A 25,055-nucleotide genomic window follows, 5' to 3' on the forward strand; every position below is an offset into this window, starting at 1 on the left:
ACATTTTTAAGGAATAACAACATTTTGCATTGGACTGAAGGGAATAGAACTTCCCCTTCATTTGCTAAAATGAGAATATCTTTTATTCACCAAAAGCTGTTCTTTGGCTGACCAATTTAGCAAAAGAATAAAGAACTCCTTTTCTCATGCTTAGAAGGGACCTGTTCTTAAACAATGAAATGGTAATTCAAGGAGACATGTAGCAGCAGAGAGCCAGTTTGTAAAAGTACTTTTCTGGACAAGAAAGATAGTTTCAAAACGTAGAAACTCAATTGGACCCAGCTAGATTTTGCTTTGGGAGGCCCACAGTGCCTAATGCAGATACAGGAAAAAAAAAAAAAAAAAAAAAAAAGTGTCAGATTAGGGCAGGCATTTAGAAAAAGAACAAAAAACTTTTTGATTCCACATGCCTAAGTTTAAAAAAGGGAGAAGGGAATGGTGTCTATCTTTTAGAATCTTTAAGAAGTAATAGTAGCCTGATTCTTTAAAAGAAAATCAAAGCTTTTAAAATTCTAAATTTTTTTTTAATTTTGATTTTTTTTTTAAATCAAAGCTTTTAAAATCCTAAAAATTCCTATGGAATTTTTTCTATAGATATCATCATTCAAGTATGAAACAAATGTAAAAATAAAGTGACTTATTGTGCACTGAATTAATGAAAAACTGGAAACAATAAAAATATTCATCAACAGAAGACCAGTTGTCATAAGCACATCAAAACATGAAACATTATGTAGCTATAAAAAAGGATGAAAAGTTTCTCTACATAATCATGAAAATATCTTAGTAGTATATTGTTAAGTTTTAAAAAAATACAAGAGTATATATAATACAATGACAGTTTTATAGTAAAGAAAAATATCTATATAGCAAATATATGCATGAAAAAAGTCTGTAAGGGCATATTTTAAAACCTCATGGTGGCTACCTTGTGGGATTGGGAACTGAGCGGGTACAGGATAAGAACTGAAGGACTGATTTTTATGGTGTAGTGTTTCATAGTTTTTCATTTTGAATCATGTGACTGTTAAAAAATGTTTTTAATTCAGTCCTTTTTAAGCCTTTCTCAAAATTTAAGATGAATTAAACAGCCAAGTTTCATCTTTTGGATGATATTTTTTAATGCCTACTTCCATTTATTGCAAAAGGAAAGCAATCCTGCCTGCATTTATGGACTCCAATAAAAAAATAGAACAGGTAAAAAGGAGGTAAGTGTATAATACACTATTTTTCCCTAGACAGCTGAAAACCTGAATATATAAATATTTGAAATGGTGTGTTGCTAATGTAAAATGAGAGATGTAACCTCAGGGGTAGAACTGAATTCACAAGGGAATGACTACAATTTAGAGGAAGAAAAATACGTACAGTCAGACTAATGCTAAAACCCCAATTGTGTCCACAGAGACTGTAAACAAGAAGTCTGGGTGAGTGACAAACATCATAAGATCTTCAACAATGAATGATAGTTTGTATGCTCCACTCCATTTATGTCAATAATAGTTATATTTATGGAATGTGTAGATGGCCTCACCCAAAAGCCCTATTACTATAGAGAATAAAAGTGTGGCATAAAGGGCAACTCTGCCCATTGCCCCTGGTTAAAATAAATTGCTGAGAGTACAATCCAGTCCAAGAATGAATGCCCAAAGGCCTCTGTTTAAAGTTTTAACCTAATCCCTAAAACCTTTTGTTGTATCTTTATTTTTCTATCATTTCTCAATTGTTTTGAAAATAAGCACCTATAGTAGTTGGGGACATAAAAGCTATATTAGGTTCTCTGTCAAGACAATATGGATCTTTCTTTCTCAATGATAACACAAAACAACACAAAACCAAAAAAATTCAAGTACTATTGTTGCCTTCATTTTATCTCTCTTGCCAAAAAAGAAAAAAATTAAATAAAATGGCCACTGCTTTTTAATGTTGACTAAATGAAAAATAAGCCAATATTACACACAAAAAACAATGAACATAAATGATAAGCTCCCATTATTATATCTGCTATTTAATTTGTAGATGTTAATTATAAAAGTAAATCAATGTAATGTAGACATATTGTCTTATAGTGATAAATAATTCCACAGTGTGATTCACATAAAAATCCTTCATTTGAAAATGAAGTCACTTTTTCAAATTAGGGAAAATACACTTGGGAAGATTGGAGTCTCTCCAAATAACTGGCAGAAGCATAAACATGACTTAATAATCTGAGTGTCATTTCAACTAAGTGTTTGTGAGGTATCAGATGCATGAAAAACTCTGGTGAAAAACAAGCCAGAAGCATGTTGCAACAAATTATTATTATAATATGATTCATTTCTGTACATGATTTTTAGTATTAAGTCAGTGATCCTTTGTAAAATCCAGACTACAGGGTATCATAGATATTATTTCATTTGTCTAACACATTTAGTTTCATAACCAGATGGCTATCAGTAGTTGCAACTTTAAAACATTATGAAAGAGCCTGCTTAACAATTTGAGTGTGCCAAACAGTGACTTCCTCTGCAAAAAAAAAAAAAAATCAAATGCAAAAGTAAAAGTGCAATCACTCATCTTGATTATTTTGCCTGTCACTAAATATCTGAAAGTAGATATAGAAACTTAAGAAATATAGGGCTCTAGGAGGCTTTTAGTAATAGAGAGAATTTCTTCTACAACACTTAACAGATGATCATTCAATCTGGATTATCGTTGAGTGCCCTTAGTCAGTGATAAGGAGTTACAGTAATAGTCATTCCTTGTTGAATGGATCTAATTGTTATCAGAATTTTTCCCTGTTTCAACAGTTAGCAGCCCCCATGCTGTCTACCAAATATTCCGCAGCCAAAAAAAGAAAAGTCTATTTTTCCCCCAACATGGTAGGTTTTCAAATATTCAAACACTCCTTCCACGTACCCAGGTTTTTGGTTCCAAACCAAACATTTTTCGGTTGTTTTCTTATAACATACTTTCCAGATGCTATACCTTCCCAGTTTCTCTTTGACACTCTCATATGACAATGTCCCTATTAGAGTGTATAAGTGTGGCTAACACCATGCTTCAACTAACACAGCCTAAAATTGCATACCTTAACAGTTACAACACAGTTTTTCAAATCTCAGAGTGGATTTAGGATTAACCATAATGCTAAGGTCTTTTCAGTATCACATTTTGTGACATTTTATATTACTTTAATAATCATAGGACTTTACATTAATATCTGAAAATGTTAACTGTTTTTAATACCTCTTTCCAAAGAGTTTTAATTTTCAATCAGAATTGAGGCATACTCATTATACCTAAAGTTAATATTATTGTTAATTTTTATAACCTTGGAGCCTATTTCCAAAACAATAAACAAGAATGTCTGAGTAACTAGAGTTAGAAAATTTCATTAGAGAAAGTCTCAAAAACTAACATTGGTGCATTAATCAACCAATTTTCTTTGCATTTTGTTGTACAGTCATACGCATTTCCAGTTATTTGTGTTATCAGCAATTTCACATTTTATTACACATTCAAAAAGTATGTGAAGAAGGTTGTCAAATAACCAAGCCACTCTACACCATGGAATAATGCTGACCCACCAATTTAGCAATTCGTAAAGAAATGGAAATGACATTAGTTAGTAAGGACTTTTTGCTGGTGAATACATGCTGCCACCCAGAGATTACATTCCATATTTCAGTGCACTTTGTCCCAGTGTATTTCTTCACCCAAGAAAAAGGAAAACAATTAATTCTCTACAGGTATGACGTTGGAATTTGGGTTTTAACTGTTATGAAATGTAAAATTTTTAAAAGCTTAAACATTAATGAAATTTCTAAGAATAGTCAAAGCAAGAAACAGAAATCTAGTATGGTTACTCAGTCCCAGTGGAATCTGGATGTCTTCTTAGTGACGTGAGGTTTATCTCTGAGGTAGTAAACCATAAGATATTCTGGAGAAGACAAGCTTCATTTAAACACGTACCTTATTAATGTTATCCAAAGTTGCATGTGTATTTGTTTTTAAATGCCTTCTCTTTCTGTCAATATTTGCTAACTTTCTGGCAAATACGAATAGGCTAGTAGCAAAGTATTCTTCCTTAGTTATGATACTATGTATGGTGAACAAATAAATGAACAAATGAATAAGTAAAAGATGAGAGAAGGGAAGGAGAGGGAGGGAGGAGGGAGAAAATTGTTTATTGAATAAATTGGTCTTGTACTCTCTCTGTTGGACATAAATGCTTTTCTTACTGGCTTCCAGTAGGAAAGGAAATTAACTAAAGGGAAGAGGACAAAGCTATTAGGAAAGAGGTACATCAATGATGTGAGACACCACTACCCAAGTTTTTACACAAGTTCTGGGATAGACTTGACTAACTTTTTCCAAATCGATTTTTAATTTTCAAATGAGAGAGATAAACTCTTTGAAGTCTAGCCCGTGGACTAACACAGAAACATAACAAGCCAGTTAAGAGACACTGGTCGGCCGGGCATAGTGGCTCACGCCTGTAATCCCAGCATTTTGGGAGGTCTAAGCAGGAGAATCACTTGAGTCCAAGAGTTCAAGACCAGCCTGGGCAACACGGTGAAACTCTGTCCTACAAAAAAAATACCAAAATTGGCCAGCTGTGGTGGCACACACCTGTTGTCCCAGCTACTTGGGAGGCTGAGGCGGGAGGATCACTTCAGCCCAGGAGGCAGAGGTCACAGTGAGCTGAGACCATGCCACTGCACTCTAGCCTGGACAATAGACCGAGACCCCACCTCAAAAGAAGAGACAGTGGCCGGTGGCCTACTTGTAACATTTTAGAAAGTTTAATTTAAATTATAAAAAATTATTTAAAATATTCAATTATTTTAAAAATATTATCTTAATAAAAAATGATTCTAACATAAAAGACTTAAAATATAAAACACATTTAAAAAAACAAAAAAAATTGAGATTAATTTCTAAATAAAAACAAATTGAGCTAATATAACCATATAATAAATCAATTATGGTATAAGTAGACTATGTAGAGATTAACTGGTCTATAATGCTTACCATGACATTGTGGAGGTAAAGATAACAAAACAAGTCTTTTTGTCATTAACATTTCTTCAATTTCAGGTTATAGGATAATCCAAAAGGCTTTTTAAATATTCTCAATTTTTCAGAAGTAGTTTATTTTGTAAGATTTCTCATCATGTTTATTCCTTTTTTTAAACTTTGCCCTGAACATTAAGAAAGTCATTTGATTGTTTTTAATTTGCAGTGTTCTGCCAGCAGCAAATGTGAATGACAATATTACTTGCTTTTCCTTCCTCCTATTAAAGATTGCAAGTGTTAAAAAATTTGATTCCTATTTTTGTTTTGAGTCACTTTTGGCAAAGTTGGTAAGATGTTGATTGTGTAATGGGGACAGGTTTTCTTCATCTTGGCTTGACTCTACCTGTGTTATTGCACCATGACATTTTCTTGGTCCTGGGATGGCTAGGAGGAGAAAAGGTGTATGGGTACTTTGAGCTACACGGACTCTAAGTTCTTTGGATATTTGTAACAGGAAAATCTGTAAATTTGTCATTGCAAAACTGTAAGCAACTTTATGCCTTTTGAGATGTGAAAATCACACAGCATTTCTTCCTTTGTCCTTGGAAAAATAGCAAAATGAGTCATTTTGTTATAAAATATTAAGTAGTCATGTTTGAGAACCTATGGCTCCAAAGAGCTAAAATGCTCACTGAAATCATGTAGAAGGCTGAGTTCAACCTCTGCAGACTTTCTCCTTTTAAGAAATGTCCTTTTTTAGCTTTGCATTTTCATGGTAGCATACTTGCTGACTGTTGCTTTCCTTATGGATGAGGATGTGTGATAAGTGTAATTATTATTGCTCATGTAATACTAGGAACTAAGACTTAGAACTACAGAAAAGATACCTGATATTATACTGGTTTGAAGGATATAAAAGCAAACTGGAGTCAGACTCTCCGGGAATGGAGGCTTACATCTATATTTTTAGAAAGCTCCACGCGTGCTTCTGAAGTAGAGCCAGGTTTGAAAAGCCTTTTACTACAGCGTATTGTAGGAAACTCCCTCATGGTATAATTTAAGATTCAATAAACCAGACTTTGAAAATAATCTGATGTTGGGCTATTATGTTCTGATGTGATTATTTGGGGGCAAGGACACACCAGGAATGTTCTAAGACTGGAGTTTCCTTAGAAAGAAGTGGAAGTGGGAAGCCACAGGGACGAGAGAGGCAGGTTGAGTCAGCACATATGACTGGAATGGTGAAAATTTCTCTGCACACACTGGGCCTTGTACTTCAAGCACAGCACCTTGGAGAATCAAGACATACTGAAAGGAGCTCCTGGCTGTGCGAAAAGCTGAACTACATTTATGGCAGCAGGCCAGGGGCCATTATTCTTTGTGCACAAGAATGATGAGTGCTAAGGGAAAGTGGATAGGGCACTGACAGCTTCACCCACACTCGGGAAGTAGGTTAAATGTGCATGAAGTGTTCACAAAGTTATCGAGTTATCCTTCTATTTCTCATTTGTGTGTGTGTGTGTTAGAGTTCACTAAATTTAGTTCTGAACTGCAGTGCAAAGAACATTCCATTTAAGATACTACAAGATCCACCTGTTCAAAGTTTAATTTTCCCTCAGCAAAAACAAATGAAGCAGAAAGGGTATATCTGGCACCTCTTGGCATTCAACACTTTCTCCATTAAGCAGCTCAAGATGAAACCTAAATGTTTGCATGTGCTCTAGGCCATAGTGGAGGCAAAGATGTTGAAACAACAATGGCTACTGCTGTTTTCAGATTCACCTGGACAATGGAGATGCCTTTGCAGATTGTCTTACATTCAGTGATAAGGCTACACTTCAGAAGTGAACAAGTATAGCATCATAATATCTATATGTAGGCACTGAAAACTACACATTGCAAAATAACGTGTACAGGATTCACAAAACTTAATTTGTGTGCCATATAATGACAAATCTCATGACTGAATATGCTGACACAGTGAACTTTCTCTCACAGCTACAAAAAGATTCTAATGATTTGTACAGATTTATCTATAAGATTCTAATTGTTGGGTAAGAATGAAAACTTGCCTGTTATTTTATTGCATATTGCATATTTCCTCCATAAAATTGTACGATTTTACACTCCCACAGCAGTGTAAAACATTCTCATAGACTTATCAACATTATATATTATCAAATTTGGGGTTTTTACAAGCCTGATAGATGAAAAATGACACCTTGGTGTGATTTTAACTTGCCTTTCACTTGCTGTGAGTGAGGTTGAGCATCTTCTCATGTGTATTTGAGACCACATGTACTTCTGTTTCTGGGTTGTGTCTGTTCATGCCCTTTGCTTATTTTTTGGGAGGAAACTACTTAACTTCTTCTCAATTTTCACAATTTGTACACTCCTTCTATTAAGGTTCTCCAGAGCAACCAAATCCCCCTTATATATGTGTGTGTGTATATATATAATGTATAGAATATCTATATCATATATAGGGAATATCTATATCTTTACTTATCTATCTATCCTACATATATAAATTCCCTATATATATAAATTCCTATATATGTAAATTCTGCATATATATATGTAGGCTAGATAGATGATAGATAGATAGATAGATAGATAGATAGATAGATAGATAGATAGAGAATTTATATATGTAGGATATATAGATAGATACAGATATAGATATAATAAAATTATTATGAGAATTGGCTCATGAGATTATGGAGGCCAAGAAGGCCCACAATCTGCTGTATGCAAGCTAGATAACAAGGAGAAGGCCAGTGATGTAATTTAATTCAATCTAAAGGCCTGAGAACTGGGGAAGCTGTGGAAGTCCCAGTGGAAGGCTGAAGGCCTGAGAACTGGGGTAGTCACTTGTATAAGTCCTGGAGTCTGAAGTCTAGAAAACCAGGAGCTTTGATATTCCAGGGCAGAAGATGGATATCCCTGCTCAAGAAGAGAGCACGCACCCTCCTTCTGTCTTTTTGTTCTATTCAGGCCCTCAGTGCATTGGGTGATGTCCATCCACACTGGTGAGGGGAGATCTTCTGTGATCAGTCTACAAATTCTACTAATCTCTTCTGGTAACATCATAACAGACACACCCAGAAATAATGTTTTGTCAGCTATCTGGGCATCCCTTAGCCCAGTCAAGTTGACACATAAAATTAACAATTACAGGCCAGATACAGTGGCTTGCACCTCTAATCTTAGCAACTTTGGAGGCTAAGGCAGGAGGATCGCTTGAGCCCAGGAGTTGAAGGCTGCAGTGAGTGATGATTATGCCACTTCACTCCTGCCTGGGCAACAGAGCAAGAATCTGTCTCTGAAAAAACAAATAGGCCGGGCACAGTGGCTCAGGCCTGTAATCCCAGCACTTTGGGAGGCTGAGGCAGGCAGATCACGAGGTCAGGAGATCGAGACCATACTGGCTAACACGTGAAACCCCGTCTCTACTAAAAATACAAAAAATTAGCCAGGCATAGTGGCGGGCACCTGTAGTCCCAGCTACTCAGGAGGCTGAGGCAGGAAAATGGTGTGAACCTGGGAGGCGGAGCTTGCAGTGAGCCACTGCACTCCAGCCTGGGCGACAGAGTGAGACTCCGTCTCAAAAAAAAAAAAAAAAACCCAAAAAATTTAATTATTATACTGCCCCTAAATTGGTTTATAAATTTCATGCAATTTGAATAAAAATGACAACAGGGTTTTGTTTTTTTTTTTTCCGAAACAAGACAAAAAGTGCTGGGATTTTGGACACTTCTTGCTTGTTTCTTTTTCTTTAGTAACAAGAAGCAACTTGAATTTACTTTAAATATACAGAAAAGCTTATAAGCTTTTCCTATTTCTTAAGTTTCACCTAGGTATTGTATTTAATCTTTTTTTTCTATTGTGAAAAGGGTCTTGTCTTCAATTATATCTTCCAGCTTATTGATTTTGTGTCTATTAGGTATGTATTTCTGTGTGTTAGTTTCAAATCCTGTGACCTTTCTGAGCTTTGTAATAGTTTTTAATAGATTCTCTTGGGATTTTTTATTTATTCATAGGTTGCCTTTTCATTTTCTATTTTTATAATTTTAATTTTTTTCTCTTATCTAATTGTGCTATCTAACATTGCCAGTATAATTTTAAATAGTAATGCTGAAAATGAGTGTTACTGTCTTATTCCTGACTTGATTGAGAATTCCTTCAGTGCTTATTTATTTTGTAGTATGCTGTTTTGGAGATAATGAGACACAAATATGCACATATCTGTGTACATGTGTAAGTACTTGTATATAAGCTATATATATGTTTCCACACACACACATATATAGTTAATCTATCAGTTTTCATTTATAATTTTAATAAATTAAAAATGGAGATTGAATTATGTCAAATGTCTTTTCAGCATCCATAGACATAATTATATAATTTTATTCTTAAATCTATTAATTTACTAATATAAAACAATTCTTCCTTTGCTGGAATAAACCCCCATTTGGTTATGATGTGTTATTTTTTAATATACTGTAGAATATTGTTTGCTTATATTTTATTTAATATAATTGCATAAATATTTAGAAGTGAGATCAGTCTGTAGTTTTTATCTCATGGGGCTTTAATAGTTTTGGTATTAGGCCAGGAACGGTGGCTCAGCCTGTAATCCTAGCATTGGGAGGCTGAAGCTGGCGGATCACCTGAGGTCAGGAGTTCGAGACCAGCCTGGCCAACATGGCGAAATCCTGTATCTATTAAATAAGTACAAAAATTAGCCAGGCGTGGTGGCAGGCATCTGTAATCCCAGCTACTCAGGAGGCTGAGGCAGGAGAATCACTTGAACCCTAGAGGCGGAGGTTGCAGTGAGCCAAGATCGCGCAGCTGCACTCCAACCTGGACAACAAGAGTGAAACGTGTCTCAAAACAAACAACAACAAAATTTGTTTTGGTATCTGTGTTATACTCACTTCATAAAATAAATCTGGACCTTGTCCTGTGTTTTCTTTAACTGGAACAGCTTAAAAAGCACTGAGAATACCTGCCTTTTAATGATTTTGTAGAAATATTATTTAGAAAACATCTGGCCATGGTGATATTTTAAAGGATGGCACTTTGATCCATTTTTCTATTTATTCTAACCTCTCCTTCCCTTCCTACACCTCATGTTCTCCATTATCCAATTTTAATCAATAATTGTTTTCACAGTGTTTATTTTTGGAATCTTACATATGCTTACACTTATGCTACTTGATTTGTTACCTATTTTACTTCCACTTATTACTTATGAGACAACTATTAGTTCAGTCTACTTTTTTCTTTTTTTTTTTTTTAGATGGAGTTGCTATGTTGCTCAGGCTGCAGTGCAATGGCAATGGTGCGATCTCAGCTCACTGATTGCAACCTCCGCCTCCTGGGTTCAATCAATTCTCCTGCCTCAGCCTCCCAAGTAGTTTGGATTACAGGCGCCCACCACCACCCCCTGCTAATTTTTGTATTTTTAGTAGAGACAGGGTTTCACCATGTGGTCAGGCTGGTCTTGAACTCCTGATCTCCTGTGATCCACCCACCTCATCCTCCCAAAGTGCTGGGATTACAAGCGTGAGCCACCGCGCCCAGTCAAGTTCATTCTACTTTCTACCATCTCTCCTTCTCCTTCCATTTTTTTCTCAAGTCCTCAGTTTTTACACTGTCAAGGCATATAACAATTATACACAATTACGTCACTTTTATCCTTTTATACCTTTGTCTTATTACTGATAATATATTTAAGTCTATCTATTGCTTATTATTGGTTCTTTTGCCATTTCTTTCCTTAATCATCTTTTGGTTTGAAAAAGTGCAACTTCAAGATCTTCCATGTTGTACATAGATTATCAGAAATCTGTACACATAAAGGAGTGTCTGGCTGGGTATCTAATGCTTGGCTCAGACTTCTTTTCTTGAGCACAGGGCTCTACAATGTTCCATAGGCATTAAATACTGCTTTCAAAAAGTATGATGCAGCTTAGTTTTTGTTCCTCATAACTTGGAGTTCTTGTGGAGTTATCCACAGAATTTTTTTTATTCTTTAAAGTCCAATACTTTTATTTGTTTATATCTTAATATTGATTCTGTATTGGTTTTCTTAGGTATATGATATGCTTTTTCAAGAGATTCAAGTCTTATGTGATTTTAGGGACGTTCCTTTGAATTGTAATTTAAAATATTTGTTCTGTTACTTTATTTTGTTTTTCTTCCTCAAGAACTTAAATTATATGTTTCTGGATTTCCTTTGTCCATTTTTCTGTCTCTTATTTTTTTATTTTTTACTTTTTTCCCATTTTCTTTCTCATGTCATTATTGTGTTTTTATATCTGGTGTCACTTGTGCTTTTTGTAATTTAATCTGCATTTCTGAAATAATTTTATCCTTTCCTTTCATTTCTTTCCTGAATTCTGTCAATTCTCAGTTTCATGTTCCTACTCTCTGGCCATCTCTTCTTTTGAGTTCCTTTATTTCTAGTCCATGATTTTTATAACTGTGAAAATATATATATAGCTTTTCTTTATAATATAAAAATGTTTGTGATTTTCTTCTAATCTTAGCCGTGTTTTTCTGGGGAGTTTTCTCCTGTTGCTGAGCTCTGATTTTTCTTGTGTTTTTACAACATCTTCATTTGAATTCAGCATTTTTACTTTTTCGTTCATAGCTGAATGAGTTTTTCCTGGCTCACCTATTATCAAAAGAACCTAGTAAAGGGGAGAAAAGAGGTAAAGGTTGTGTTTTAGTTCACTTGTGCTGCTATTATAGAATACTTGAAACCTGGAAATTTATGAAGAATAGAAATTTCTTTCTGACAGTTTTGACACTTGCAAGTCCACAATCAAGGTGCTAAAAGGTTTGGTTGTCTGGCGAGGGCTACTTCCTGCTTCCAGAATGGTGCCTCAATGCTGCATCCTCCAAAGAGAAGGAAGGATGTGTTTTCACGTGGCAGAAAACAGAAGGTTAAAAGGGGGCAAGCTCTCTCCATCAAGCCCTTTTAAAAGGGCACCTAATCCCATTCATGAGGATGAAATCCTCATGATTCAATCACCTCGCAAAGGCCACACTTCCCAATACTGTTGCATTTGGGATTAAGTTTCACACAAATTTTCAAGACGACAAAAATATTCAAACCATAACAGGTTGCTTTCTCAGTTTCTTAGCTCAAGAAATCTGCCTTAGATAGCTGAGCTGTTTTTACTCAAACATTTCTGACACCAAATGTGTGGGGATTTTTTCTCACACCAAACAATTCTCTCACTCTCTGGACACCAACTAGGTGTCCTATAATTCAATTCAATTGTGACACTACCACGAGTTAGCACAGACCACGCAGGTGAAGGGCTCAGTCCCATAAGACTACTCCCACTTCAGATGCCAGTCACAAGCTCTGGGTTGCCACCTGTACATATGACCAAATGACTATAAATTCAGGGTATCCATGACCCCTCCCTCAGGTTCAATAACTTGCTAGAAAGGCTCACAGAACTCAGAAAAACACTTTACAAGTTTATTATAAAGGGTAAGGCTCAGAAACAGCCTATTGGAAGGGATGCATAGGATAAGGTATGCATGGGTTGGGGAGTCCACAGACTGTCCTTGCCCTCTCTGGATTATCTATTATCCCAGCACTTCAGTGTGTTCACTAACCCAGAAGCTCTCCAAACCCTGTCACTGGGGAAGGGGGGTGGTTATGGTGATTTCATTATGTAGCCATATTGATCAAATCATTGGCCATTGATACTTAGCTCAACCTCCATCTCCTCTCTCCTCCCCAGAGGTCAGGAGTTGAGGCTGAAAGTTCTGATCCTCTAATCATGCTTTGGTCTTTCTGGTTACTAGCCTCCATAATGATATCTAGGGGTCCCCAGCCACCAATCATCTCATTAGCAAACAAAGACACTCTTATCACTTTTGGGATTACAGAGGTTTTAAGAGCTAGGTGCTAGGAACTAGGACAAAGACGAAATACATATCTCCTACTGTATTGCTCTGTAACCAGTATTTTCTTTAATTTCATCTCTCACTACCACCCTATTCTCTACACTGTCTACAATCATTCACATTGCTTCTCTGAGCACTAATGCTCTCCCCTCCTCGTTCTCGGTTCTACCCACAGCAGTTCTCACAGAGGGCCCCTTCCTTTGGTGGGGTGAAAATTTGCTGGCATTGTTTGTGCTCTGCCTCTGCTAGAAAATCTCACTCCCAGTTCTTTCCTACAACACCTGCCATCATCCAACACCGTTTGTCAACCCCTTGCTATTCTTCTTGTTTCAAATGTTCTTCCCCTAACTTATATTTTATTCAGTTTGTGGATTTTTCTTGGTCTTCTAGTTTTTTTGAAGGCTGTGGAGAGTTGTATTGTTGTCGTTGTCTCTATTGTAATCCAGAATTCCTCTAGTTCTAATTTCAAGTTATTATTTCTGTTTTCTTATCTTGTATTATCCAGGAGACTTCAGAATAGTTTCATAAAACTAAGAGCTAGATATCTGGTAGATTGTAGAAAACTAAGGGAAGCATCTATGCCCATGCATGGGATCAAATAGAAGGTATGGAAGAACCCTTAGCAGGCTGAGGGAGGTCAGCCATCTGAGACCGGAGAAAGCATTATGTGTGGAAGGAGACTAGACTCAGAAAGTTTATCTGCAGTGTGGAAACAGACAGCTGAAAACAATACAAGATGTGTTATTTATAAAACTAGTAGGCACACTCAGGCACTCACATGAATTCTGGTGGAAGAGAATAATAACAGCAACGACAGCTAACACAGAGCACCTCTATGTGCCAGGCACTGGCGTAAGTGCTTTACATACATCAATTCGTTTGTCTCTCACAACAACACTATATGATAGTTACAGTTCTTATCCCTATTTTACAGATAAGGAAACTGAGGCATAGAGCATATGAGTAATTTGCTAAAGGTGAATAGCAAGTGAACAACAGAGCTGGAATTCAAATCCAAACAATCTGCTCCAGATTCCATGCTCTTAACTGTAAGTTATTTGTATTCATCAAACTTTTTGAAAGAGATAAGTCATCTTTAGAAAAGCTGACTTTTAAGGTGTTCTCAGTATAAGACTCTATGTTCTTTAGTCTCTTTGAATGCATGCTCAAAGCCACCATAATTTGAACAACAGTGTTAATTTGACCTCATGTGTGCCATAAGCCAATAGGTCAGGGAAATTCTGCTTTGCACATATATGTTAAGAATAAGTACTGCTTTGGTACTTTAGAAATCAATGGGTGAAAAATTCTAATCTGGAATATAGTTATTTAAGTAAGAAAATATATGGTTTACTTCAAGATGGCAACGATTTCATGTGATCCACATTTTAAATAGAAAACCTAATATTTTAATTTTAAAATCAAATTAATAAAAAAAAAGTATCTACAAACTAAAAGTCATACCTGTCCTGCTTATAAAAATGGCAACTTTTATTTGTGTTCTACATAAGATATAAAATCTTGCTTCCTTGAAAATGGCCCCATATTGAAAAATGAGATTTTTTTTTTTTTTTGACAGAGTCTCACTCTGTTGCCCAGGCTGGAGTGCAGTGGTGCGATCTTGGCTCACTGCAACCTCCACCTCCCGGGATCAAGCGATTCTTCTGCCTCAGCCTCCCAAGTAGCTGGGACTACAGGCGTGCACCACCATGCCTGGCTAATTTTTGTAATTTTAGTAGAGACGGGGTTTCACCATATTGGCCAGGGTGGTCTTGAACTCCTGACTTTAAGTGATCCACCCACCTCGGCCTCCCAAAGAGATTATAAAGGGTAAGGCTGGGATTACAGATGTGAGCCACCATGCCCAGCCAAAAAAATGAGAATTTTTAAACAACCACAAGTATGTAACAACTACCACGGAATAATTAGTGTCACAATCACTGGAGATACAGACATTGCACAGAGAACTTATGTTCCTTTTTCTTAATTTTTTAAAAACTTTTATTTTAGGTTCAGGGATACAAGTGTAGGTTTGTTATATAGGTAAATTGCGTGTCATGGGGGTTTGGTGTATAGATTATTTCATTACCGAGGTAATAAGCATAGGACCTGATAGGAAGTTTTTTGATCCTTTGCCTCCTTCCACCCTCTGCCCTCGAAGGAACCCAGTGTTTGTTGTTCCCTTCTTTGTGTCCACGTGTACTCAGTGTTTAGCTCCTACCTATATGTGAGAATATGCAGTATTTGGTTTTCTGTTCCTGCATTAGTTTACTTAGGAAAATGGCCTCCAGCTTCATTCATGTTGCTGTAAAGGACATGAACTTATTATTTTTTATGGCTGCATAGTATTCCATGGTGTGTTTGTACCACATTTTCCTTATTCAATCTACCATTGACAGGTACTTAGGTTGATTCTATGTCTTTGCTATTGTGAATAGCACTGTGATGAACATACACATGCGTGAGTCCTTATGGTAGAAATATATATATTTGTTATATACCCAATAATGAGATTGCTGGGTTGAATTGTACTTCCATTTTAAATTCTTTGAAGAATCACAACACTGCTTTCCACAACGGCTGAACTAATTTACACCCCCACCAGCAGTGCATAAATATTTCCTTTTCTACCCAACCTCACTCGCATCTGTTATTTTTTTGACTTTTTAGTAATAGCCATTCTGACTGGTATGAGATGGTATCTCATTGTGGTTTTGATTTGCATTTCTCTAATGATCAGTGGTGTTGAGCTTTTTTCCATATGTCTTCTTTTGAGAAGTGTCTATTCATGTTCTTTGCCCAGTTTTTAATGAGGTTGTTTGTATTTTGTTAATTTGTTTAAGTTCCTTATAGACTCTAGATATTAGACCTTTGTCAGATGCATTGTTTGCAATAATTTTCTCCAATTCTGTAGGTTGTCTGTTGACTTTATTAATAGTTTCTATTGCTGTGCAGAAGCTCTTTAGTTTAATTAGGTCATACTTGTCAATTTTTGTTTTTGTTCCTATTACTTTTGGCATCTTAATCATGAAATATTTGCCAGGGCCTCTGTCCAGAATGGCATTCCCTATGTTATCTTCCAGGGCTTTTACAATTTTAGGTTTTACATTTAAGTCTTTAATCCATCTTGAGTTTATTTTTGTATGTGATGTGAGGAAGGGGTCCTGCTTCAATCTTCCAAATATAGCTAGCCAGTTATCTCATTGACATTTACTGAATGGTAAGTCTTTTGCCTTTTGCTTGTTTTTGTTGATTTTAAGATCAGATGGTTGTAGATGTGCAGCTATTTTCACTCTGTTCTATTCCATTGGTCTATATGTCTGTTTTGATTACTGTAGCCTTGTAGTATAGTTTGAAGTCAGGTAATGTGATACTTCCAGCTTTGTTTCTTGCTTTGTCTTGTTTTTGTTTTTGTTGTTGTTGTTTTTGCTTAGGCTTGCCTTGGCTGTTAGAGCTCTTGTTTTTCATTCCATAAGAATTTTAAAATAATTTTTTTAATTCTGCAAAAAATACCATTGGTAGTTTCATAGGAATAGCATTCAATCTGTAAATTTCTTTGGGCAGTATGGCCATTTTAACACTATTGATTCTTCCTATCCCTGCTCATGGAATGTTGTTCCATTTGTTTGTGTTATCTCTGATCTCTTTGAGCAGTGTTTTGTAATTCTTATTGTAGAGATCTTTCACCTCCCTGGTTAGCTGTGTGCCTAGGTTTTTATTCTTTTTCTGGCTATTGTGAATGGGATTGCATTCTTGATTTGGATCTCAGCTTGGGCATTGTTGGTGTATAGACATGCTAGTGATTTTCATGCATTGATTTTGTATCCTTTAACTTTGTTGAAGTTGTTTATCAGATCTAGGAGCTTTTGGGCAGAGACTACAGGATTTCCTAGGTATGGAATCATATTGTCTGCAAATGAAAATAGTTTGACATCTTTGCTTCCTACTTGAATGACTTTTATTTCTTTCACTAGCCTGATTGCTCTGGCTAGGACTTCTAGTACTACATTTAATCAAAGTGGTGATAGTGGGCATCATTCTCTTATTCTGGTTTTCAAGGGGAATGCTTCCAGCTTTTGCCCATTCAGTATGATGTTGGCTATGGGTTTCTCACAGACAACTCATTATTTTGAGGTATGTTTGTTCAGTGCTTAGTTTGTTAAGGGTTTTTAACATGAAGGGATGTTGAATTTTATCAAAGTATTTTTTGCATCTATTGAGATGATCATGTGGTTTCTGATTTCAGTTCTGTTTATGTTGAGAATCACATTTTTTGATTTGCATATGTTGAACCAACCTTGCATCCCAGGGATCAAGCCTACTTGATTGTAGTGAATTAGCTTTTTGATGTGCTGCTGGATTTTGTTTGCTAGTGTTTTGTTGATAATTTTTGCATCTATGTTCATCAAGGATATTTTTACATCTATGTTCATTAAGGATATTGGTTTGAAGTTTTCTTTCTTTGTTGTGTCTCTGCCAGATTTTGGTATCAGAATGATCCTGGCCTCATAGAGTGAGTTAGGGAGGAGTCTCTCATTCTCGATTTTTTGGAATAGTTTCAGCAGGAATTGTACCAGCTCTTCTTTGTACATCTGGCAGAATTCAGCTGTGAATCCATCTGGTCCTTGGCTTTTTTTGATTGGTAGGCTATTTATTACTGATTCATTTTCAGAGCTAACTATTAGTCTCTTCAAGGATTTGATTTTTTTTTCTACTCAATATTGAGAGGTCGTATGTTTCCAGAAATTTATTCATTTTTTCTAGATTTTCTAGCTTGTGTGCATAGAGGTATTCATAGTAGTCTCTGAGGGATTTTTGTATTTCTGTGGGATCTCTGGTAATGTCCTTTTTGTCATTTCTGATTGTGTTTATTTGGATCTTCTTTTTTCAAAATTAGTCTAACTAGTGGTCTATTTTATTTATTCTTTCAAAGAATCTACTCCTGGATTTGATGATCTTTTGCAAGGTTTCTGGTTTCTCAATTCCCTTCAGTTCAGCTTTGATTGTGATTATTTCTTGTCTTCTGCTAGCCTTGGGGATGGTTTGCTCTTGTTTCTTTAGTTCTTCTACATGTAATGTTAGGTTGTTAATTTGAGATCTGTCTGACTTTTTGATGTAGGCATTTGGCACTATAAACTTCCCTCTTAACACTGCTTTAGCTGTATCCCAGAGTTTCTTGTATGTTGTATCTTTGTTCTCATTAGTTTTGAAGAATTTCTTGATTTCTGCCTAATTTCATTGATAACTCAAAGTAAACTCATTGTTTACTCATGTAAGAGCAGGTTGTTTTAATTTTCATGTAATTGTATAGTTTTGAGTGATTTAATTAATGTTGATTTCTATTTGTATTGCCCTGTGGTCAGGGAGTGTGGTTGATATGATTTCGGTTTTGTTGTTTTTTTTAATTTGCTGAGGATTGTTTTGTGTCCAATTTTCTGGCTGATTTTAGAATATGTGCCAAATGTGATGAGAACAATGTATATTCTGTTGTTTGGGGAATGGAAAGTAATGTAGATATCTATCAGTACAAGTGTTGAGTTCAGGTCTTGAATATCTCCTGCCTCAATTTTCTGCCTTAATCTGTCTAATACTGTAAGTGGCATGTTTAAGTCTCCCACTATTATGTGGAAATTTAAGTCTCTTCACAGGTCCTAAGAATTTGCTTTATAAATCTGGGTGTTCCTATGTAGGGTGCATATATATTCAGGATAGTTCATTTTTTTGTTGAATTACACCTTTTACCATTATGGAATGCCCTTCTTGTCTTTTTTTAATCTTTGTTTATTTAAAGTCTGTTTTATTTGAAATAAGAATAGCAACCCCTGCTTTTTTCTGTTTCCCCTTTGCTTTCTAGTTTTTTTCTCCATCCCTTTACTTTGAGCCTATAAGAGTCATTGTATGTGAGATGGGTCTTGCAGAGACAGCATACCATTGGATCTTGCTTTTTATCCAACTTGCCACTCTGTGCCTTTTAATGGGAGCATTTAGCCCAATTGCATTCAAAGTAAATATTGATATGTGTGGATTTGATCCTGTCATTGTGTTGTTAGCTGGTTATCATGTAGACTTGTTTATGTGGTTGCATTACAGTGTCAATGGTCTGTTTACTTAAGGTGTTTTTTTTTTTTTTTTTCTGTGGCTTGTAACAGTCTTTCCTTTCCATATTTACCACTCCTTTCAGGACCTCTTGTAAGCGAGGTATGATGTAACGAATTCCCTCAGCATTTGTTTGTCTGAAAAGGACCTTATATTTCCTTCACTTATGAATCTTAGTTTGGCTGCACATGAAATTCTTGGTTGAACATTCCTTTTGTTAAGAATGCTGAATATAGGCCCCCATTATCTTCTGGCTTGTCGGGTTTCCACTGAAAGATCTGCTGTTAGTCTGATGGGGTTCCCTTTGTAGGTGACCTGTTCCTTCTATCTAGCTGCCTTTAACAATTTTTTCTTTCATTTGACTTTGGGGAATCTGATAATTATGTGTCTTGGGAATGGCATTTTGTGTAGTATCTTGCAGGGGTTCTCTGCATTTCCTGAATTTGAGTGTTGGCCTCTCTAGTGAGGCTGGGAAAGTTTTCATGATGATATCCTGAAATATGTTTTCCAAGTGGCTTGCGCTCTACCCATCTCTTCCAGGGATACCAATGATTTGTAGATTTGGTCTCCTTTCAAAATTGCATAATTCTCAGAGGTTTCATTCATTCTTTTTTATTCTTTTTTCTTTATTTTTCTCTGGCTGAGTTAGTTCAGAGAACCAGTCTCCAAGCTCCAAGATTCTTTCCTTACCTTCTATTCTGCTGTTAATAGTTGCAATTGCATTATAAAATTCTTGTAGTATCCTTGTCAACTCTGTCAGATCAATTTGGTCCTTTCTTATAATGGCCATTTCATCTATCAGCTCCTGATTCATTTTATTGTAATCCTTGGATTCCTTGAATTGGGTTTCAACTTTCTCATGAATCTCAATAATCTTCGTTCCTATCCATATTCTGAATTCTATTTCTGTCATTTCTGCCATTTCAGCCTGGTTAAGAACCCTTGCTGAGGAACTAGTACAGTCATTTGGAGGAAAGAAAACACTCTGTCTTTTTGAGTTGCCAGAGTTCTTGTGCTGGTTCTTTCTCATCTGTGTAAGCTGATGTTCCTTCACTGTAGTATAATTTGAGTACAGTCAGCTGACTTCTTTTCTGGATTTTTTCAGAGAGGGTTGAGGCTTTGTGCAAGATCTTTATTTGTAGCTGAGTTCTTGTCCTTGGTGTCACAGGGGGTGTATATTAGCAAAGTATTTTTGGTGTTGACATTTGGGCAGTGATCCAGCAGATGGTGCTTAAGCATAATAGCCAGTAGGTAGACTCTTGCTCAGCCACGTGACTCCTCTGTATTTCTTCTCAATTGCAACCATGCTGCCTCTTAGTGCTCTGAAAGTGTGGGCTCCTCTCCCACTAGAGTGCTGGCTGTGAATCTCAGGTTGGCACTCCCGGGCTGCACACCACAGCCATGGTGCAAACTCAGGCTTTATGTTCCCTCCCCATCTTAGAGCAGCCAAGGGATGTGACCTTGACAGTGACTGTGGCTGAGGGCCTTTCACTTGTCTCTTGAGATTCACCCCAGAGAAATGCAGAGCTCCTGCCAGTCAGTGCATTTGGCCCAGGGTGGGGCAGCTGTGTTGTGGGCCCCAGTCAGGTGGCCCTGCCTGGTAATGAGCAAGGATGGCAAGGGGCTTATCAGGGAGACAAACTGGCCTCTTATCATTAGGGTGGCTGTGGCTTGCCGAAAGTGTGGCTAAAGTACTAGGGTCTTTGCTCCTTTCCCAGTCCAAGGGCAGTACCACTGCAGTGGCAATGGCAGAGGGCATTCAGTTGCTTCTGGGAGCTCCACCTCAGGGAAACACAGAGCTGCTGCTACTGAGGATGTTCAGCCAGAGGATGGGTTTGCTGCCCTGCTGGCTCAAGCTGTGGGTCCCTCTTGGTGAAGAGTGGGGAGGAAAGGACTCACAGGGAGGAGAGACGGGGCTCCTCTATGTATGGTAACTGTGCTGTGCTAGCAGTGAGAGTAAAGCCCTCAGGCTCTTTGTTTCTTCTCCAATCCTTAGGCAACAGGGACAGAACCACTGCCATGGCAGTGGAAGACGAGTTTTTGGTTGCCTCAAAGAGCCCCTCCCCAGGGAAACACAGAGCCACTAACAGTGGGAATGCTCAGCCAGGGTTGGGGTGGCTACTCTGCAGTCCTAAGCTAGGGGTCCTGCTTGGTGAAGAGTCAGGGATGGAGCCTTACAGGGAAGAGACACTGGGCTCCTGTCCATGTAATGGACGTGGTGTGCTGGATGTTCCAGCATAGTGACAAGGCTCTCTGTTCCTTCCCCAGCCCCAGGGCAGTAATAAAAGTACTACTGCAGCTACAATTGCAGAGGGGTTGTGGGATGCCTCTGTGATTTCCTCCTCAGAGAAATGCAGAGCGGTCATTGACTGAAGTGTTCAGCAGGGAGTAAGGTGATTGTGTTGAGGTCCCAGGTGGAGAGGGACTGTCCAGTGAAGAATAGCAGAGGTGGGGACCCATATGGAAAACAGTCTGGCCACTTTTTCGTAAAGCACCTGCACTGTGACGGGGGTTCGCATTGGTCCGCAACTGCTATGCTACCTTCCAAGCATAGAGGAGCAACGGCTGTGGGCAGCAAAAATAGCAGCCTCCCTGCTTCCACTGGGAGCTCCATCCCAGGGAAGTGCAGAGCTCAAGAGTTCAGGTAGGGGGTGGGTGGAGTCCTTCCTCTATCAGGTCCCCTTATCCAGAGAGCAGTAGTAGAAGTGATGACCCACGTGAAAAACAGTCTGGCCACTTTTCTGAAAGGCAGCTGCACCATGCTTGGGGTCCGAGATAGTTCCTAGTCACTGCGCATCTTCCTGAGCCTGAGAGCAATGGGAGTGATGGCTGCAAAGCAGCAGAAATGACAGCCTGCCTCTCCCTCTGGGAGCTCCACCCCGGGGAACTGCAGAGCTGCAGTGCCCAAGAATGAAGGCAGAACTGCAGTGGCCTCGCTAGCATCCCAGGCCAGTAGGCCTTTCCCTGTAATTCTTCTTATAGAGATCTTTCACCTCCTTGGTTAAATATAGTTTATTTTGTCTGTGTGGCTGTTGTAAATGATATTGCTGCTTGACTTGGTTCTCAGCTAGATTGTTATTCATGAACAGAAACATTACTGAATTCTGTATGATAATTTTGTTTTCTGGAACTTTACTAAATTCATTTTTAAAATCTAAGAGTTGTCAGTGAAGTCTTCAGGGTTTTCTAGATATAAGATCATATAATCAGCAAATAGGGATAATTTCACTTCTTTTCCAATTTGGATACCTTTTATGTTTTTTTCTTTTGCCTGATTGCTCTGGTAAGGACTTTCAGTACTATAAGAGTGGTAAAACTGGGCATCCTTGTCATGTTCCAGTTCTTAGATGGAATGCTTTCAACTTTTCCCCATTAAATATGATGTTGGCTGTGGGATTTTCATAGATGGCCTTTATTATGTTGAGGTAGGTTCCTTCTATGCCTAGTTTGTTGAGGAGTTTTATTATGAAAGTTGCTGAATTTTACTGAAGGTTCTTTCTACATCTAATGAGATGATCATAGAGTTTTTGTACTTAATTCTGTTTATGTAATAGTAATATATCACATTTATTGACTTGCATATATTGAACCATCCTTGCATCCCTGGGATAAATCCCAGCTGATCATGGTTTATTATCTTTTTGCTGTTATTGTATTTGATTTGCTAGTATTTTGTTGAGGATTTTTGCATCTGTGTTCATCAGGATATTGGTCTGTAGTGCTCTTTTTTTGTTGTGTCTTTGGTTTTGGTATCATAATGATACAGGCCTTACGGAACGAGTTAGGGAGAATTCTCACCTCTTTGATGTTTGGAATAGTTTCAGGAAGATTGGTATTAGTTCTTCTTTATATGTTTCTTCTTTGTATCCACAATTCAGCTGTGAATCCATCTGGTCATGGGCTTTTTTTCTTGGAAGTTTTTTTTATTACTGATTTAAAATTATTACTCATTATTGTCCCATTCTGGAGTTCTATTTCTTCCTAGTTCAATTTCAGGAAATTGTGTGTTCCCAGAAATTTATTTACGTCCTCTAAGTTTTCTAGTTTGTGAAAGTGTAGTTGTTCAAAACAGTCTCTGATGATCTTTTGTATTTCTGTGTTATCAATTATAATGTCTCCTTTTTCATCTCTGATTGTGTTTATTTGGATCTTCTCTCTTCTTGGTTAGTCTAGCTAGTGGCATATCAATTTTGCTTAGGTTTTTGAAGAAACAACTTTTCATTTTATTGATGCTTTGTGATTTGTGGGGGAAGTCTATATTTCATTTAGTTCTACTCTGATCCTTATTTCTTTTCTTCTGATAAATTTCGATTTAGTTTGTTCTTCTTTTCCCTGTTCCTTAAGGTGCAATGTTAGTTAATTCATGATCGTTTTACTTTTTTGATGTAGGCATTTAATGCTATAAATTTCCCTCTTACAGCTTTTGCTGTATTCCACAGCTTTTGTGGAGTATTATGTTTTCATTTTTATTCACTTCAAAAAATTTTTCAATTTCCATCCTAATGTCTTCATTGACCTAGTGATTATTCTGGAGCATGTTGTTTAATTTCCTTATATTTGTATAGTTTTGGAAGTTCCTCTTAGTATTTATTTCTAGCTTTATTCCACTGTGGTATGAGAAGGTACTTGATACAGTTTAGATCTTTTTATGTCTGTTGAGACTTGTGTTGTGGCCTAATATATGCTCTATCTTGGAGAATGTTCCATGTGCTGCTAAAAATAATGTATATTCTATAGTTGGGCAGAATGTTCTGTAAATGTCTGTCAAGTTTATTTGTTCTATCTCATGAGGCAAATTGAATTTTTTTAAAAATTTTGTTCTAAAATCAAATTTAAAACCAATGTTCCTTTGTTCATTTTCTGTCTCAGTGATCTGTCTAGTGTTGCGAGTGAGGTGTGTTAAAGTCCCCTACTGTTATTGTATTGCTATCTATCTCTTTCTTTAGATCTAGTAATAGTTGTTTGGTAAATTTGGTTGCTCTGATGTTGAGTACATATATATTTTTTATTATATAACGAACTTCTTTGTCTTTTTATACTGTTTTTTATTTTAAATCTGTTTTATTTGATATAGATATAGCTATTCTTGCTTGCTTTTGGTTTCTATTTGTGTGGAATCTCTTTTTCCACCTCTTTACTTTCAGTATATATGTATTTATGGGTAAGGTGAATTTCTTGTAGGCATCATATAGTTTAATGATGTTTCTTGATCCATTCTGCCAATCTGTCTCTTAAGTGGAGTATTTAATCCACTTATATGCAAGGGTAATATTAATATGTGAAACTTTTTTCCTGTCTTACTGTTGACTGTTTTCAAGTTGTTTTATAAATTCTTTCTTTCTTTTTCTCTTTTTGCCTTTGTGTTTTGATGAAATTTTGTCATGTTGCCATTTGATTCCTTTCTCTTTCTCCTTTGTGTGGTGGTTTTATACAAACTGTGAGTTTTATGTGTCCATGTGTTTTCATGGTGGTGAATATTAACGTTTTGTTTCCATGTTTAAGATCATCTAGAGTATTTCTTATAGTCCCAGTCTAGCAGTGACAATTTCCCTCAGCATTTGCTCATCTCAGAAAGACTTTGTTTCTCCTTTATTTATGAAGTTTCTTCTGGCAGGTTACAAAATTCTTGGGTGATACATTGTTTTTCTCAGCACTTCAAAAATGCCATTTTCTTCTGGCCTCTAAGATTTCTGCTGAAAAGTCCACAGTTAGTCTGGTTGGATTTCCCTTATAGGTAACTAGGCACTTTTCTCTTGCTGATTTTAGAATTCTTTCTTTCACTTTGACTTTAGACATTCTGAATATATGTTGTGGTGGGGTCTTTTTTCAATGTCTTTCCTTGGGAATCACTGGGCCTCCTGAATCTGAATGTCTCTCTTAATAGACTTGGGAAGTTTTCATCGATTGTTTCTTTAAATATATTTTCTAATCACTCTTTCCCTTGAGAACACCAATAATTCATAAGTTTGGTTGCTTTATATATAGTCTCAGATGTCTCAAAGGCTTTGTTCATT

This window comes from Pongo abelii, chromosome 4 (assembly GCF_028885655.2).
Source record: "Pongo abelii isolate AG06213 chromosome 4, NHGRI_mPonAbe1-v2.0_pri, whole genome shotgun sequence".
Classification (NCBI taxonomy): Eukaryota; Metazoa; Chordata; class Mammalia; order Primates; family Hominidae; genus Pongo; species Pongo abelii.